The sequence below is a fragment of the Bos grunniens genome, chromosome 12 (genome assembly GCF_055505025.1).
Source record: "Bos grunniens cultivar Pamir isolate PY7600 chromosome 12, Bosgru_T2T1.0, whole genome shotgun sequence".
NCBI classification, from domain to species: domain Eukaryota; kingdom Metazoa; phylum Chordata; class Mammalia; order Artiodactyla; family Bovidae; genus Bos; species Bos grunniens.
In genome coordinates, this window is record NC_141176.1 from 69,410,963 (window position 1) to 69,418,258 (window position 7,296).

Below are 7,296 nucleotides of genomic sequence, written 5' to 3' on the forward strand. Positions count from 1 at the left end.
ACAGTTACATAAGAATAGCAGGAAGCCTGGAGTTGCAGAAGGAGTGATCCTGCTCTCTACAGCCCGGTCTCCACATAGCAAAGGGAAATCAGCTGGATGATGGAATTCTTCATGCTAACTGTATGCCTTTTGTATATTTGAAATTATTTTAAAATTTAGAAATGTAAATGAGCTCAAAGTGACTGTCTTATTAAAACTCTATTTGCTTCCCATTGCACTTGGGAAAAAGTGACTCATGCTCATGACTATGTTTTACAAGGCCCCACGTAATCAGGGCCTTTTCTTTATGTCTAATCTCATTTCTAATCTCTTCTCACCATGCCCCGGCCTTATCCTCCCAAAATACCTCATTTACGTCACTGCCTCAGAGCCTTTGCATTAGCTATTTCTTCTGCCTGCAATATTCTCTTCCAAATCTTGATGTGGTTCATGGTTGAATTCTCATCATTCAAGTTCTCAGAGAAAATATCTTTCAGAGACCTCTGACCATCTGTGGTGAATTTATACGGGGCCAATATAGCTAAGCTGCTCATAGGTTCCTCTGAATTACATCTGCATAATTCCAGAATAGTGTGGGTCAAAGAGATGTTTGGCATGAGACTTAGAGGACTAAGGGAAAGTAACCAGATCCAGATTCTTTTGATAATTGAAAGGTGCAAGCAAGGCATGCACTGTTGTTGCCCACCTGGTTTTTTGCTTATGTGCTGGTTCACCTTCTTGGTTTGAGGACCAACAGGCAGGCCCACAGAACACCAGCTCCAGGTGGGTCACCTCCTTCAGCTTCTTTAACTCCTGGGCCAGATGTGTGTATTGTTCTGTGACAAAGGGTGCTGGGTTCTGCAGGACAACCCCGTCATCGAGGTTGGAGACTTGAAGGCAATGAGACTGGCCTGGGTTCCGGTGCACCCTCATGAGTTCCACTCACTTCTTGTGGGTCTCCTCATCCTGGCAGGTCCCAGTGCATCATTGCTTTCCCCACTTCACATCCATCTTCCCTTCTCAATTCAGTTCAGTCGCTCAGTTGTGTCCGACTTTTTGTGACCCCATGTACTGCAGCATACCAGGCTTCCCTTTCCTTTACTATCTCCCAGTTTGCTCAAACTCATGTCCATTGAGTCAGTGATGCCATCCAAACATCTCATCCTCTGTCGTCCCCTTCCCCTCCCACCTTCAATCTTTCCAAGCATCAGGGTCTTTTCGAATGAGTCAGTTCTTCGCATCAGGTTGCCAAAGTATTGGAGTTTCAGTTTCAGCATCAGTCCTTCCAGTGAATATTCTGGACTGATTTCCTTTAGAATGGACTGATTGGATCTCCTTGCAGTCCAAGGGACTCTGAAGAGTCTTCTCCAACACCACAGTTCAAAAGCATCAATTCTTCTCCGCTGAGCTTTCTTTATAGTCCAACTCTCACATCCATACATGACTACTGGAAAAACCACAGCCTCGACTAGACGGACATTTGTTGGCAGACTAATGTCTCTACTTTTTAATAGGCTGTCTAGGTTGGTCATAACTTTTCTTCCAAGGAGTAAGTATCTTTTAATTTCATGGCTTCAGTCACCATCTGCAGTGATTTTGAAGCCCCCCAAAATAAAGTCTCTCACTGTTTCCACTGTTTCCCCATCTATTTGCCATGCAGTGATGGGACCAGGTGCCATGATCTTCGTTTTCTGAATGTTGGGTTTTAAGCCAACTTTTTCACTCTCTTCTTTCACTTTCATTAAGAGGCTCCTTAGTTCTTTGTCGCTTTCGGGCCATAAAGGTGGTGTCATCTGCATATTTGAGGTTATTGATATTTCTCCCAGCAATCTGCATTCCAGCTTGTGCTTCATCCAGCCCAGCGTTTCTCATGATGTACTCTGCATATAAGTTAAATAAGCAGGGTGACAATATACAGCCTTGACATACTCCTTTTCCTATTTGGAACCAGTCTGTTGTTCTATGTCCAGTTCTAACTTGCTTCCTGACCTGCATACAGATTTCTCAAGAAGCCAGTCAGGTGGTCTAGTATTCCCATCTCTTCCAGAATTTTTCACAGTTTATTGTGATCCACACAGTCAAAGGCTTTGGCATAGTCAGTAAAGCAGAAATAGATGTTTTTCTGGAACTTTCTTGCCTTTTCCATGATCCAGTGGATGTTGGCAATTTGATCTCTGGTTCCTCTACCTTTTCTAAAACCAGTTTGAACATCTGAAAGTTCACAGTTCACATACTGTTGAAGCCTGGCTTGGGGAATTTTGAGCATTACTTTACTAGCATGTGAGATGAGTGCAATTGTGCGGTAGTTTGAGCATTCTTTGGCATTGCCTTTCTTTGGGATTGGGATGGCCTCCTATAAGAAAATCCCTATAATAAATACCTTATTTTGTATATTAAAAATGGAATGTGTGTGTTGGGGGGGGATGTCCTAGTGGTATTCGTTTTGTGACTAGACCCTACAGATACACCATCCTATTTAATGCTGTTCCCCATCCTAATATCTATTACATTATTTTCTTTTTATAGTACTGCTTTCTCTTTGCCATCGCCTCTCTCCTCAATTAGATTGTAAATTCTGAGGGAGTTTGGCCCATTGTATTGTTTATTGCTGTATCCCTAGGACCTAGAACATTCTTTGATTGGTGTACTCTAGATGCTCAAAAATACTTTTGAATCAATGGATAAAAGAAATTCTGAAAAAGTTTTAAACATATATTTAGCAATTGTGCTATTCTTTGAAAGTGAAAGTAAAAGCCCCTCAGTTGTGTCCAACTCTGTGACCCCATGGACTATACAGTCTATGGGCTTCTTCAGGCCAGAATACTGGAGTGGGTAGCCTATCCCTTCTCCAGCAGATCTTCCTGACCCAGGAATCGAACCAGGGTCTTCTGCATTGCAGGCAGATTCTTTACCAGCTGAGCTACCAGGGAAGCCAACATGCTATTCTTTAATAAGTTACTAAAATATGGAACTGAGAATGTGTAAAAATCTTGAGTAGTCAAGTAGTTATTAATAAAGTCTAATCTCTAAAATTCATCAATTGTAAAAGGATTTTTCAAGTTATCAGAAAACCAGTTTCTCCCTCTTTTAAATAGAGAGACCATGTGACCCGCATCTTAGTCCACCACAACTAAAAGCATCGATTTAAAAGATGTTTAAGTTAACTAGGGGAAGGAATGTTGACAGTAGTCTGAAGCATCTGGGAGAAGACAGAAAAAGTATAAATGACCCTAACACTCAAATTCCAGCAGCCTGGGGTCATTTAGTGTGGGTGAAAACAGCCCTGCATGCCTTGACAGACACTTAGAGCTTTGTTGTTCAATATAGCTCATGACAGGAATTCCCTGGTGGTCCAGTGGTTAGGACTCTGTGTTGTCACTGCCAAGGGCCTTCTCTTGATCCCTGGTCAAGGAGCTAAGATGCCACGAGTTGTGCAGCCTGGCCTATATATAAATATATATATATACATACACACATATATCATGGTAATAATCCTTAATATTCAAAGATTAAATAATGTTCAGTATTCTCATAGAAATGTTCAAGTACACTGTTAATGTTTTATCCTTGTTAAATTGGTAATACATGTACACTTATTGTACAAAAATTAAAAGTTTGAAAAGAGTAAAAAATTAAGAAATTAAGTCCCTATGGCCACTTATTTCCCTCCCCTGGATTCAGCCTCTACTACCAGTTTCTTGTGTATTTTTCTAGAGATGGCCCCATGTATATGTAAACATATGTGAAACGTAAATTGGAGCATCCCATACAGATTGTTACGCACATTCAGCAGTTTGTTTTATATCCCTACTTACTGCATCACCCCATCTTTTCACTGATTGCTTAGAATTTCATTATATGAATGAATCTTTTTTAAATTAGTGATTCAATTAGTGATTTTGAATTAAATGAATTTTTAAAAATAATCCTCCGTTACTGGAATCTGTTGGTTTCAAGCCTTTTGCTATTACAGGTAGCCCCCTAAACTTTTGGAATAAAAAATTTGCCTGGCACTCTTCCCCTATTCCCAGACCCTCCCTGCCCTCCCTGTCTCACTTTCCAGGATCTAAATCATTGAAATTTCCAGAGTGATAGAAGTGTTTTTGTTATTCATGGTGGAAACTGATATTTTGTGCTAATGAGATGACTCAGTATGAGGGTTGACCACACCAGAAAGGCCAAACATGTGATTAGAGGGCTGGGGCTTTGAGTCACGAAAACTTCAGCCTGATCTCCAAGGAGGGAAGAGGCAATGAGGATTAAGTTCAGCCTTGTGGCCAGTGAGCCAATCTATCATGCCCATGTAGTGAAATCCCAACAAAAACTTTGCACACTGAAGTTCAGATGAGCTTATAGATTTTTTAAAATACAGGTAGAATTAAAAGCATTTGATTAATGGTCACTGTGTTCTACCTGTGTCATAGGTAGAAAAGCCTTACCTTTTGGAGATTATGTTTAAACCCCCATATTTTCCTCTAGCAGTCTTATTTTTTTATGTTTAAAGTTTTGATCCACTTGAAATTAATTTTGCTGTGAAATATGAACTAGGGATACAACTTAGTTTTTTTCAGATGGTTGCCCACTTATTACAACATCATTTATTGTGTAATCCACCTTTTATTTATTGATTTGTAGCTAGTCTATTTTGAAACTTTTAGGCCTTTCAGTAAACTCTATTCATGGTCTAATACCACACTGTTTTAATTATTGTAGCTTTAAAATATGCCTTACTGGTTGGGATAATTTCTTGCTAGTACACTTGTTTTTCATCATTTTTTATTATTCTTGCCATTTTTTCCATATGAGCTTTAGAATCAATTTTTTTTCTGATTTTTTTCAAAAGAAAAACAAATCTGCTTTCAGTTTTTAGTGGAGTGAATTAAATTTCCATATTAATTTAGGGAGATTTGACTTACTTAACATGTTGGATGTTGATTTCACAGATGGTAGCTCGTCCTTGTGGCTCCTTAGCCAAGCATGTCATCAACTCTGAATTGTGGTTGCTTCCATAGTGATCCAAGAAACTGGTATGAAATACCTTTCTATTTCTTTCTAATGTGAGCATTATTTGTCATCACTTTTTAAAGCCTTTTTTATATAGAACTTGAACGTTCCTTGATAATCCCTAGATATTTTAATGTTTTCTTTCACTTTATGTTGCATATGACTGTTGTTTTATATGTGAAGACTGTTGGTTTCTATATTTTAATTTTGCTCCAATCACCCAACTGAAATCTCCTAACAGTTGTAATAACTTTTTAGTTGGCTCTCTGGTACTTTCTAGATAAACAATCATGATATATGCAAAGAATGATCATTTAAATTCTCTTTTCCCTTTGTACCCCTCATTTTCACTCCTTATTACTAGTATCTCCAGAACAAGAATAATTAGTTTTGGTAATGTGGTGTTACTGTTCCTACATGCCACATTAGGTGGTTCCAAGAGACTTTGAAAAATTAAATATGTATACTGTAATGCCTAGAATAACAACTAAGAAAAAAACCAAGTTATATATTTTGTCAAAATGCATAGGAAAATTGAAGTAAAATAATAAAAAATGTTCCAAAAAAAAGAGAGGAAAGAGGAAACAAAGAAATTAAAGACAGAGAAAAAGAGAAAAGCAGAAAACAACAAAATGATAGACCTAAATACAGACACATCAATAATTACATTAAATGTAAATGTTTAGAATACACCAATTAAAAGAGAATAGGCTTTTTAAAAATGTCCCAACTATATGCTATCTATAAGAAATACTTCAAGTATGATACAGGTGTGTGTGTGTGCATGCTCAGTCACTTCAGTCATGTCCGACTCTTTGCAACCCCATGGATGTCACCCACCAGTCTCCTCTCTCCATGAACTTTTTCAGGCAAGAATACTGGAGTGGGTTGCCATGCCCAATAATGGGAAAGATATATACATGCAAACAACAATCAACTGAAGATTGTTACTACTGTTGTTGTTTAGTCACTGAGTTGTGTCTGATTCTTTGTGATTCCATGGACTACAGCATGTCAAGCTCCCCTGAGCGTGGAGTTTTCCAGGCAAGAATACTGGAGTGGGTTGCCATGCACAATAATAGAAAAGTTACACACGTGCAAGCAGCAATCAATTGAAAACTGGAATTACTATTGTTGTTGTTGTTCAGTCGCTAAGTTGTCTCTTTGCGACCCTGTAGACTGTATTGGACTTCCCTGGTGTCCCAGACGGTAAAGCGTCTGCCTACAATGCGGGAGACCTGGCTTCAATCCCTGCGTCGGGAAGATCTCCTGGAGAAGGAAAGGGCAACCCATTCCAGTATTCTTGCCTGGAAAATCCCATGGACGGAGGAACCTGGTAGGCTACAGTCCATGGGGTCACAAAGAGTCAGGCACGACTAAGCGACTTCATTTCAGACTGAATGCAGCTTGTCTGGCTCCCCTGTCCTCCACTATCTTCCCAAGTTTGCTCAAATTCATTCAAGTCCATTGAATTACTATATTAAGATCAAAGTAGACTTCAGAGTAATGAAAATTGCCAGGGATAAAGAAAGGATGAAAAAATAAAAGGGTCAATTCACTAAGACAACATTGCAGTCTTAAGTGTATATATCAAACAATAGATCTTCAAAATACATATTTCAAAAACTGGCAGAACTGAAAGGAGAAATAGTCAAAGCTCAATTTGGAGACTTCAACACTCTTCTCTCAGTGATCAACAGAACTAGTAAAAAAAAAAAATAATCAGCTAGAATATAGAAATGAACACCACCACCAATCAAGCAGATCTAGTTGATATTTATAGATCACTCAACCCAACAGCAGAAAAATATACATTCTTTTCAGGTGCACATGGACCATTCATTAAGAGACTATATCCTGGTTCATAAACCATAACAAATCTAAAAGAATTGAATTTATACAAAATATACTCTCTGATCATAATCAGGAACAGACAGATAACTGGAAAATCTACAAACACTTGAAAACTAAATACTTTTTAAATGAACCATGGCTTACCAAATATATTTTGAATTGACAGAAAATGAAAATACAGCATATGAAAATTTGCGGGAAGAAGCAAGTGTGTTTCTTAGAAGAAAGTTTATAAAAGCTTGTGCATAAAAGAAGAAAAGTCCCAAATTAATAACTTCCGCTTCCAACTGAAGAAAATAAAAAAGAAGTGAAAAATAACCCCTCTTTTTGACCCTATGGACTGTAGCCCGCCAGGCTCCTCTATCTAAGGGATTCTCCAGGCAAGAATACTGGAGTGAGCTGCCATGCCCTCCTCCAGGGGATCTTCCTGACCCAGGGATCTAATTCACGGTCTCCTAG